At 42.8% G+C, this 12,498-nt stretch overlaps 1 long non-coding RNA gene across 1 annotated transcript in view; it reads right to left on the reverse strand.

Annotated features, from left to right (window-relative positions):
* Positions 1-1,973: 1,973 nt before the first annotated feature.
* Positions 1,974-12,498, reverse strand: part of LOC134879733 (uncharacterized) — a 29,215-nt gene continuing 18,690 nt past the window's right edge. Inside the window, exons 2-3 of the long non-coding RNA XR_010167867.1 lie at positions 3,513-3,620; positions 1,974-2,096 (exon numbers count right to left, since the gene is read on the reverse strand). This is a non-coding gene — a long non-coding RNA (uncharacterized LOC134879733). The remainder of the gene's footprint in view (positions 2,097-3,512; positions 3,621-12,498) is intronic.

Consider the following 12,498-nt stretch of genomic DNA (forward strand, 5'->3'; position numbering starts at 1 on the left):
CACTGCCTGGCCAAAAAAAAGGTCACACTTTAATATCCGTTGGCCCGCCTTCAGCTTTGAGTACGGCACGCATTCTCTGTGGCATCGTTTCCACGAGCTTCTGAAACGTCTCGACATTTATTTCTGTCCTGCATAATTTTGATCGGGAGATTCGGACCACTGCGCAAGGTCTTCTCCAGCACATCCCAAAGATTCTCCATCGGGTTCAGGTCTGGACTCTGTGGGGGCCTCATGCTCCCTGAACCACTCTTTCACAATTTGAGCCCGATGGATCCTGTCTCTTGGAACATGCCCGTGCCATCAAGGAAGAAGAAACCCATGGATGGAATAACCTGGTCCTTCTGTATATTCAGGGAGTCAGCTGACCTCATTCTTTGGGCACGTTGCTGAACCTAGACCAGACCAACTGCAGCACCCCCAGATCATAGCACTGCCCCCCCCACAGGCTGGGGACCTTTTCTTTTGGGCCGGGCAGTGTATGTAGTAAATGAGTTTTCAATACTGTATTTAATCTATGATTTTACCCACAAATCTAACATACCTGATGCATGAATCTACATCCTGGATTTGGATCGAGGGCATAGTGAGAAGGTAGATAGCATGGCTAATTCAATTATTACTTTATCTAGAAGTATAATCAGCAGGTTGTGAGAGAGGAATATTGTTCAGAGATATGTCCACTGTGACTCATTAATATAATTATGATGCATCAATGTGTCGGAGCAGCTCCTACCCTTTACACGCGTTAGTCTAGATTAGTGGTTCCCAATCCACGGGTTGGCTAACAAAATAAATACCGTACTCTGAGATTGTTATTTGAAAGGGAAGGCCGGTAATGTTCAGCGTCACATTTTCATGACTTTGTTGTGATTGTTTCCTAAAGAAATATTGGGTTATTTAATTTGGACATCGATCATTTAAACGACATTGGTCTTTAACGGACCTGCTTACACCTGATTAACATTAAAATGAACCACATCTGCTTTTATTCTAAGGGGTGAAAGGCCAAATAAACACTGCAATGTAAGCTTTATATACTGCTAATAGGAAATTGATGAAAAAAAAACCTATTATCTTAATCAGACAAGCACGTGTAGACTCCATTATAAAGAAACGTGTATAAAGATGCACTTCATTCTTTATAATCACTGTGGATATGCAACCGTAACTCCTTTTGTTTAGAGGTTTGATAAAAGGTTTAATATCGTGGTGCGTTCAATGCACGCCGGCAGCACGTTACTCGGTTGTTCCTTGTGAAGCCTTGTCTGTAAACGGTTTAGCATTTATGAAATCACCATAGCAGATCCGGATGAAATTAGAGCTATATTTATAAAAGGACACGTGGATGCAGAGCAGTGTTTTTGCAGAGATGTGTTCAGACTTGTTGCCTAGGCTCCGTAATAACACAGCAACCAAAGTGAGGTTTCCCGAGTTCAGGGCTTCATCGTCCCCGAGGGAGAGCTGACCTGCAGCAGAGACACCAAAAATATACGATACAACACAATGCAATAATAAAAGGGGATAGATAAAAGACATAAAAGATGCAATACGGGGAGAGCATCAGGGTGGAATTACTAGAATATGCAACGTCATAAAGCACACCTTTATAGGCAGATATAGGTCATAAATATAGGAGATACTGCAGGAGCCAAGGAGTGCAATTTAGTTATTCTGATTATACATTTCCACTGACAAAGGAGTTTTAAACTTGCATTACTTTTGATGGCCGGCAGCGGGCGACTCCACTTCCTGCAAAAAGTCAGATTGTATAGAAGTCTATGAGAAAGTGTGGCTTCTTCTCACCTGATTTATTACCTTAGTAAACATTTTACCGACAAGTTCATGACCCCACTCTAATGTAGACATGCCCTGACTTCGATTTAATGGGACTTCAGTGGATGCAAAAACACACAGTCTGATTGTATAGAAGTCTATGAGAAAATGTGGCTTCTTCTCACCTGATTTATTACCTTGTCATAGTTTTATGATACACGTGTCCTTTTCTTTATCCATCCGTCCATTAGTGGTCGTGTTTAACGAAGGAGTCTTCTTCTGTTCCTCTTCAGTGTTTCCTTCACAGTGTTTTCACATTACCTCTGTCAGGGTTGGGGAAACAGGACCCAAGTGCAGTAAATCAAGGGGAAGCAGTAGGGTGGCCAGACCTCCGGCTTTTCAATGCCCCTCCTTCTTGACTCAAGGAGGACAAATACGCATCCGGCTTAGGCATTGAAAAGCCGGACGTCTGGCCACCCTAGGAAGCAGGTAAGGGTCAAAAACAAAAAGCGAGCTTTATTCAAAAGCTGTTGATGAAATCACGAAGCAAGGGGAACACAGGACATGAAAACACTTAGCTTCAGACATGAAGGGCGACAGGAACAGGGAAGAAATGACGACGACCGAACAACAGGCAAAAGGGAAACAGGGACTAAATACACAAGGGTAATCACCAGATCAGAGACAGCTGGAAGGGGGAGGAGAAACACAGGGGCAACAGGTGAACACAATGACACAATCAGGCACAGGAGGGAAACGCAGACGGGAAGTGAAGCTAAAACAAACAAGAGGGGAAACATTTCAAAATAAAACACAACACAAAGACATGACATACGAAACAAGGATCATGACAGACGAAACAAGGATCATGACAGATACCAAACAAGGATCATGACAGATACCAAACAAGGATCATGACAGATACCAAACAAGGATCATGACAGATACCAAACAAGGATCATGACAGCCGCTCAATCAGTGATCCTTTATTTCTTGGCATATTGCCTACACCATCACTATGTGCAAAATCAACAGCATGATCATCTTTACAAACACGTCTTTCTGCACAACTCATTACTTCTACTTTGCATTCATTATTTGACCGTCTACGTCTCCTGTAGATGTTTGATTTGCTCTTTTTGCTGCATAGTTTTATTATTGTACTGCTGTGTTTATTGTATCTTTGTAACTCTGGCACAACTTTCTCTTTCAGGATGAATAAAGTCCCATCTTATCTCATCTTGTTTAAACTGAATTCAGCCAGCAAACTCCCTTGAAATGTTTTAAATTAAACACCTATCTTTTGAATATGGCTTTTAATTTGGGTTGAATTTAATTCTCACTGGTATCATTTTCCATGTTTATCTGTATTTCTTCTGTTTTGATTTTTACATTTTAAATTGTTTTATTTGAACCTATTTTGATTTCTTGTCAGCTTCACTTCAAGGGAATCTCATAAGGAGCACTGTTGATGTTTCAGATTGTTCTCTATTTATTTTGATAATGTTTTCTTCTTGCTCTGTAAAGAACTTGAACAAGAAGAAAGGTGCTATACAAATACAGATTCATATTGATTATAAGATGCCTTCGCTTACAGTTGTCTGGTTAAAATGAAAGATATTAAAAAGGACATTTAAAGGCAGAGAATATACATCATTAAGTCTCATTGTCTTACTGTTGTCTACAATCCCTCAAAAGGTGTAATATCCCTTTCAGTGAACCCCTTAAATTGAACATACCTTTATCTTTAGCTTGAGCACATTTTAACTTGTTTGATATCATGATGTTCCTTTGGTCCCAGGTGTTGGTTTGGAACTGGCAAGAGTCCTCGGCTCCTCTCCTGCAATCTGGAAATTAATGTGTGTGTCACTGTGCTGCGAGCGCTCCAGAAAGTGGAGAAAGAAACCTTGTGCCGTCTCCTCTGGCAGGAGATGCACCGGTTTGTCCTTCCCAGACATCTTTACAGTTTTGGCAGAGGGACTGTCCCGAGGCTACGGCCAGAACATTACATCACCGCAGAGCCTGAGCCGACATCAGGTCAGGTTATATCTCAGGTGTAATGGATTATGAGTCCGGGGGGGTGCGACTCGCTTTACATTGAGTCTCTGTAAAGTGCTCTTAACAGAGAACTTAACAGCAACTTCACCGTGAGTGAGAGGGCGATAAAGAACCATAAACAGATTGAGAGACAGAGAGGCCTCACTGATTATATGATCCTCAAACAGGAGGATATAAGTGTTTGTGGTTTAAGGTACGTGTGACCGTCTGTAAGGGCTTTCCTTCCTTGCATAGTGTGGTGGAAATACCACAATTAATCACCTTAAGTGGAGAAATCTACAAGTTAAAACCAAAGTTGTGTTATTTATAGACTAGTAAAAGCCTCTGCTCAGGGTTTGGTAGATCTGCAGACACAAGAGCAGTCAAAAAAAAAAAAACAGGAGGAAGGTGAGGGAACACGAAGCAAGCTTTAATTGAATTAAAGCTGGTACAAAAATACCAAACACTGACGGAGCAGGCGAGGTCAAACAAAAGGAAAACCGAATTAAAACAAACCAGGAAGACTCAAAGGACACAGGAGGGCAGACGAGGGAAATCCAGAATTTAGACGGAGCCAAAAGCAGGGAAATGACGCACTGGAACAACAAGGAGCTCAACGGAAGATGGGACTAAATACAGAGAAGTGTCATCCCAAAACAAGACACAGCTGGGTAGGGGAGGAGAAACACAATCAGACTAGTAGGACTACACAGATACATTTCAAAATAAACAGACCGTGACACCAATCTATTTCCAGCTGCGAGAATACAGAATACATATGGTACTTCATACCGTTTGATAATTTGCCAGACAACTGTCACAGTACAGAAGAGAAGGAAGTCTGTGTGACAAAGCCTCGGAGTGACCGCCAGTGTGAGGCAAAAAAACAAGCGAAAAAAGAACTGAATGACACCATTTCCATACTCTAAATATAAGGAACTGGATGGGGAGATGAACAGTCCCTTTCACTCAACCCTGAATTCATCTCAAGGAGCTCCAGCTGAGACTCAAATGTCCCAGTCATTTTGACCGGACAGCCAACAGATTTACCTGCGATCTCTTTCATCTGTGTGATGTGTCATTTTAATGTGCTCATTGTCTGGAGAATTCACCGTAAGCATGTAGGTGTGTTGATGATGCCTCTATTCAAAACTGGTAGAAAACAGACAAGCAAGTGTGGAGAACAAGAGTCATTTACACACGGACTGAATCACAAATATCTAACTGGTGAGACGACGAGATCGGAAACTCTCCACACTGGAAAGAGTGCCGCTCCAAAAACATGGTGTTTTCCCTTGTAATGAGTACACAAATCTGCCAATAGAACAAGTACAAATGTGCCTGGTAAGATGTCTTCCTATAAGATGGGATATTTGCATAAATTAGATCTTGTAATTAGCTGGGAAAACGTATTTTGAACTACATTTGAACAGAATCAGGAAATGTTTTGTTGGAAAATCAGCCAGAAATGCTCCAAAGATTTCAGTTTGTGTTTCCTACAGACACCTGCAGGAGCCCCACACACACTCTGTGTTTAAAGAGAGTCCTGATCTCCATTAGGCCTGATTGGAAGTGTTGATTGATTCTGTCCGTGTGTCGTCACATCGGCCACTCTCCTTTATTGGGACCGGACGGTACGCTGAAGACTGGAGAAAAGGCTGAGTTGGCAGAAGACTTTATAGCACACTCCTAAACATCTGATAGTGTCTGTTTCTATAATACTGAACGAGATCTCTACCCGTTTTCCTCTGCTTCACATTTCGGTCTTTTTCACGTTTAAATAACTGACTTTGACTCACTGGGACACAATTAGCACAACCCTTAATTGGTAATATTCCGAGTAAATCCTGTGCTTTCCTTCTGCTAAATGTGAAAGTTTGCTTGTGCGTTGTTGACTGCAACAAAGACGTGTTTACATGCAACATAAAAACCGGGGTGTCAAACTCATTTAAGTTCAGCTGCCACATGCAGCCAAATTTGATCTCAAGTGGGTCGATGAATAGCCACAAATCCAGATAGTTCCCTTTGTTTTGGTGCAAAAAAGGTACATTAAATATTCTACATTAATCTGTGTAGTAGTCCTGAGCCACCACACAGACAAAGTGGGAACTATTAGGGAAGAAGTTATCGCCTGCACACAAAGAACATTTCAAACATTTCCATCTGTGGTTCAGATTCGACAGACGTTCTACATATCCCCTCCTCATGTTACGCCCGAGTTACACAAACAAGGTGTATGATCCGATACAAGACCCTTTGGGAATAGTGCTTTCAGAAGTTGAGCCATAAAGGGACTAAAGATATCGATATCACTTTGTCTGTTTTGTCATTTTTCCACCGTTACTTTTGGAACTTCCCCCCAAAAAAAGATGTTTTCTCTCGTTGTAAAGACAAGCAGTTTGTCTTGGAGTTGTACGGACATTGACTCGCTTTGGGATCCAGGCTCGAGATACCATTCATTTCAGCTTTGATGTAATAAACACTGAACATCTGGGAAATAAAAGGTCAAATCTCAAAGAATGTTGACATCTAGCTTTTGGAAGATCTTGGGTGCAAATAAAGACGTATATGTGGCGTATGAAACACACATGGGTAGCATATTCTCACCACGTGGGTCGGGCCCGGTTGCAACCGATCAAAAACTGAACTGCTGGGATCGAAAATGTGGTCGAAAAAATGACATCATCTGCAACGAAAATGTGTAAATAATCAAAGCAATCAGCCTCAGACACACACACACACACGCACACACACGATTATACGTGGCGCCCATATCCATGTGACCCATACCTACCATTTCTTTCTGAACAGGGACTCTTTAAAGTGCTTCATTTCTTTTCACAAATGCACATTAACTCCTAACCCCTTTACCACAACTTATATCATCTATTATATAACATTGGATTCTGCCACGTTTACAGGACGTATGGATGTCTTAAGGTAATGAGTTAAATAATGGAAATATGATCTAGTTTGTTTGAATCTTGAGCATATTGGGAGTAAAAAACCCAGATATCTCATCATCTGAGGCATCATTTCTGTAATCCATCCCTCCATAAACATCATAAAGTGCATTCCTAAATGACTGAGTTCCCCTTTAAGGTTCCCACAGAAGATGCGGGGGTGTTGGGTTGCATTAGCGCTGACACGTCTGCATGTTTGACCCCATGAAGCTGTCTGTCACTCTGAGTTTGTCTAACAACATTTCCTCCCGAATGTCAAGCTGACAGACTGAATCACTCTTACTACTGAACTTTAAAGATCAGACCAAGTCCAACAAGTGGCGGGGGTGTATCGTTCTTTAACCCCTTTCTTTTTAATCCGGCATGTTTTCCCCCGTCTCGTAGCAGGAAATCAACATCCCAGCGGGGGCGGATAGCAGGGATGATCACTACAAATGGCTCAATGATCACTTGGCCACAGGCTGGGATTTCTGGCTCACACACATCTTGGCCTGCAGTCAGTTTGGATCTGAGTCCTAACAGTGGAGACACACACACACACACACACACACACACACACATCTACTGAGGCTATAAAAAAGCCTTGTTCCCGAGCCAGATTATTAATATTCTGGTGTTTGGTGTGCTGATACATTTTTATCTAGTGTGGAGATGTTTGTTTGTAGAGGTGTGGGAAGTGAGGGTAAAAAGGTTGGAGAAATAAGCATCTCAGTCTTTCAAAGGAAGACAGTTTGTGGCTTGGCAGCTGTAGTCTATATGTCCTGCAAGAGAAACACAAAACAAACACAGTAGCATTTATTGAGTTGGCAGCAGGAGGGTTGGAAAAAGGAACTAATACAATTATCCAGGCAGGTTATATAGCTTTTAGTGCATGTAAATGGTCTGCAAAGGATAAAATCCCAAACATCCGTTTAGAGGGAGTTTTCTTCCTTGCCTGAAACACATGCATAGTGACATCACTGTGTAACACTCGCGCTTCCATTGGCTAGCTCTCCAACACATTGTACGTGATAGGCTAAGGGGCGGGACATCTATAAGAGGTTGATCAATCCCAACAGAGCAGGACTGCTGACCAATCAGAGCAGACTGGGCTCTGGTTTCAGACAGAGGGTGAAAAGAGGTGCTGCGGCACAGACAGTGAGAAAAATGAAGAGCAGGAGAGGACTCTTTAAAGTAGAGACACTACATACTGATATACACCTGAACATCAGCAGGAGAGGACTCTTTAAAGTAGAGACACTACATACTGATATACACCTGAACATCAGCAGGAGAGGACTCTTTAAAGTAGAGACGCTACATACTGATATACACCTGAACATCAGCAGGAGAGGACTCTTTAAAGTAGAGACGCTACATACTGATATACACCTGAACATCAGCAGGAGAGGACTCTTTAAAGTAGAGACTCTACATACTGATATACACCTGAACATCAGCAGGAGAGGACTCTTTAAAGTAGAGACGCTACATACTGATATACACCTGAACATCAGCAGGAGAGGACTCTTTAAAGTAGAGACACTACATACTGATATACACCTGAACATCAGCAGGAGAGGACTCTTTAAAGTAGAGACGCTACATACTGATATACACCTGAACATCAGCAGGAGAGGACTCTTTAAAGTAGAGACTCTACATACTGATATACACCTGAACATCAGCAGGAGAGGACTCTTTAAAGTAGAGACTCTACATACTGATATACACCTGAACATCAGCAGGAGAGGACTCTTTAAAGGGGCGTATAAACAGTGGAGTGTACATTTACCGGTACATATTGGAGTGTGTTTGAACGGCATTGCCACCACTTGCCAAACACAGTGATAGTAACTCTTTGAGCTGTGCAGTGATTGGTCTGCTGGAGCCATGAATAAAACTCCTGGAAAATAGAGACATACACTTTCCGCTGTTGTTGTTGTTGTTGTTGTCTTTTAGACATGTTTCTATTCATCCTCCAGGGTCTCAATACTAACCGGCCTTTCTTTCCACCTACAACCTCCCCCGAGTCTTTGCTTCCTCTTTTTTCTCCATGTGAGACAAATGTTATTGACTCACAGCTATAGGTAGTAATAGCTAAACCTTGACGTCAAAGTTGTGGACCAACAAGAACAATATCACTTGTATTTGAGCAGAAATAAAAAGTACAGAGCAGCAGGAAGTGTCCTTTTCTTTCCATCAGTGGGAGCTCGTCCGTCCATCACTTGCACACCAGCCTTTTTCTCTTTAAATAAGGCGATGCTACACTGTCTGTCTTTAACCGTCATGAAGACTGAAATGCCACAATGATAAATGTCAGTAATATGAACAACGTCTTCTCTCAGCCACAACAACAACATCAACAGCTCCTGGAAATATCCATCTATAGGAACAAGACACTTTATATAAAACCCACTGAAGCTCTGATATTTGATTTTCCGAATGCTTTGTTTTTTTTAGACGGTAATTTGAATCGATTTCTGCATCACAAACAACAAAAGTGACCTTTCCCAGTGAGGAGTGAGGAGATGTTGATTCACCACTGCTGTTTGGGTGGTTAAACAGCAAGACTTTCCCTTTTGTTCCTCTCATTATGGGCTGTTTGTTTGCATCATTTCACCACATTTGCCGACCTAACCCACAGTCACCTCAGACATGAGAGTGTGAGTTGTACTGATTTAGCCGGGGATATTTCCCAGGCTGAAAGACACCATAACAGACTTACTGATCAAATCCTGACCTAAACGACGGGAGCGTCACTGAGATTGGTAGAGGGAATGAAATTAAAAGGTTATGAAAACATATTTGCTGCTGATTGATCACTCGAGAGGGGAACAAACAAATCATTTGGCAGAAAGTTGCATTTTAATTGATTAGATTTGAAAGGGTTGCTGCGAGAAACTACTCCGGAGGAACCACAGGGATTTTAGCCTTTGCAGACCATTTACATGCACTAAAAACTATAGAGCACACTGCTGGAGAGGGAAACCCCCAAAAAGCAGAATAGGACCCCTTTGAAATTGGCAGGTGTGTGCAGGATGTCCGGTGTTGCTCTCATGACGATAACACCTGACCAATCAGAAGTCCTGAGTGTTTTAAATCCACCTTTTAGTAACACAGCTATGAGGTTGCCAGGTATTATTCACACTTAAAAGACCCTAAAAAAATCAATAAATAACCCTCACAATTTATCTTCCTTTCCATTTGTATTCACTAAGACTGTTGTGAAGTCTATTGGGTGGATGGATGTTGTGTCTAGACTTGGTAACTCTACATTTTAAGCCACTGTATTTCGATACAAGCAGCAACTAAAAGTCTGCCGCAGTAAGGTTATTGAGTTTATGCGTCACCCTGGTTGCATTATTAATCATTAATGACATATAATAATGCATTCTCAACACCTGGAGAAAGCAGAAGTAATGTACTAGGATAGAGACGATAACCACGGCACGTAAAACTGTTTCCTCCACATTTATTCATCGCTGTGTTTGTTTTCTGATAACTTTGAGATCATGATGATGACTAATACACAACAACCGCATCTCATCCGTCCTCCCCCTGATGCGGTGACTCGGCTCATGCTGTGTGTGTGAGAGTGTGTGTCTATGTGTGTGTGTAGTGTTGTGGGGCTTTCACACACCAGTCCACCTGGCTGTGTTTGGACGGCCCTAACTTTAATTCAGAGCCCATTTTCAGCCCATTATGCCGGGCCACTGGGGAGGGCCATGGCAAATTAGAACCATCTCTACTCCACTGACTTCATCATTAAAATTAAAATGGCAATCACTGCACCCCCCCACCTGACACACACACACACACACACACACACAGAGACCAGAGGCCGAACACACACACACACACACACACAGACCAGAGACCGAACACACACACACACAATTGTGGACATATGCAAACTGTGATGCATTAAACAAAAGTGTCCACAAAGTAACAACCCTTCAACGGATACTCGCCAATAGACTGCCAATCAGAAAACACACACACACACACAGCAAACTGACCAGAGACCACCTATGAACGTCAAACATCAAGCAAATAAATGTCGACAAGTTGGCAACCCTTCAAGAGATAACACTTGTGCAAAATGGCCAGTCATCTGAAAACACACACACACACGCACCCACCTGTTAGTGTCCTGTCACACAGTCAATTCCAATATCACTCGCTCAGTGGGTCGGCGTATTAACTGCCAGTGTTTAGTCCTGTTCAGACTGCTCTGCCGTGTGTGTGTGTGTGTGTGTGTGTGTGTGTGTGTGTGGGGCCATTGGCGCAGCGAGGGGTAGACTTTGAAACTACGGCTAATGTAAGAAGTAAGAATGGCCGGTCATTTTGTTGATTTAGCTTCCTGGGAGCCCTCGGCCCACACTGAGGCACCGACAGGATCAATAGAGGAGGACGGAGGGGCGAGGCGAGAGGGATGGATGTGCTAATAATGCCGCTGGTAATCACAGCCGTAAAACTGGGTAATTACACTGGTTTCTCTGTAAACAGGACTGACAGAGGCGAGAAAACAATGCTGTGTGTGCATGTGGCTGGAGTTGGTGTGTTTGGGTATCTGTTGGTTAGCGGTGGAACTGGTACATTAACGTGAGGGAACTTTAATTGACTTGAGTATTTTCACTGGATCTGAATATGAGTCCCCAGATGGTAACTACTAAGAGATATAAAGTATGCACCAGAGTAAATAGAAAGAGATGAGGGGAGACTGGAAGACAGGATGTAGGGACGTAAGGAGGGAGGGATGTTGTGGTGAGGGGTAGAGAGGAGGTAGGGAGGGATCAAGGGAAGTAGGGACGGGGGAAGGAAAGGTCGAAGGGAGTGTAGGACAAGGGTATGTAGGGAGGGAGTGATGAAAGGTTGAAGGGATGTAGGGGAGGAAGGGATGAAGGGGTGTAAGGAGGGAGGGATGTTGTGGTGAAGGATATAAGGGAGGTAGGGATGAAGGGTCGAAGGGAGTGTAGGATAAAGGGAAGTAAGGAGGGAGGGATGAAAGGTCAAAGGGATGTAGGGAAGGAAAGGATCAGGGGAAGTCAGGAATAAGGGAGGGAGGAAGGAGGAGGGAGGGAGGGATAAAGGGATGTAGTGAAGGGATCAAGGGAGAGTAGGACAAAATGAAGTAAGGATGGAGGGATGAATGGTTGAAGGATCGAGGAGAAGTAGGGGGGATTAAAGGTCTAAGGGAGGAAGGGATGAAGGGAAGTAGGGATGGATGGATGTGGGGAGGATGAAATGTATTGATCAAGGGATGAAGGGATAAAGGGTTGAGAAGAAGTAGGGAGGGAGGGACAAATGGATGGAGGGACAGAGGGGAAAACGGTCGAAGGGATGCGAGGAAGGGAGGGAAAACAGCTGGAAGGGATCGAGTGGACGAAGGGATTTGTTTGGTTTTATTTCTATTTTCAGTGCAGATTTAGATTGTTGACACAAAATATGAATCAGTTTACAAATGATGATGCATTTAGGCTAACTACCCTTATAGAAAGTAATACACAGAAACCCTGCTTTGAACGTACCTGAGTATGTATTGCACTCTAGTGATGCTACTCTTACAGGTAAAGGATCTGAGTAATGGATTCAATATGCTTTACCTCCTCAAACTGTGAAAGGGAATTAATTTAAAAGAACAAATTGTGCATTTATTCAAATGAGATTGGATGAGTTTGAATAAGAGCAGTGAACCACATCCATGTGTTCAAGCGTGTGTGTGTGTGTGTGTGTGTGTGTG

This window comes from Eleginops maclovinus, chromosome 18 (genome assembly GCF_036324505.1).
Source record: "Eleginops maclovinus isolate JMC-PN-2008 ecotype Puerto Natales chromosome 18, JC_Emac_rtc_rv5, whole genome shotgun sequence".
NCBI lineage: Eukaryota > Metazoa > Chordata > Actinopteri > Perciformes > Eleginopidae > Eleginops > Eleginops maclovinus.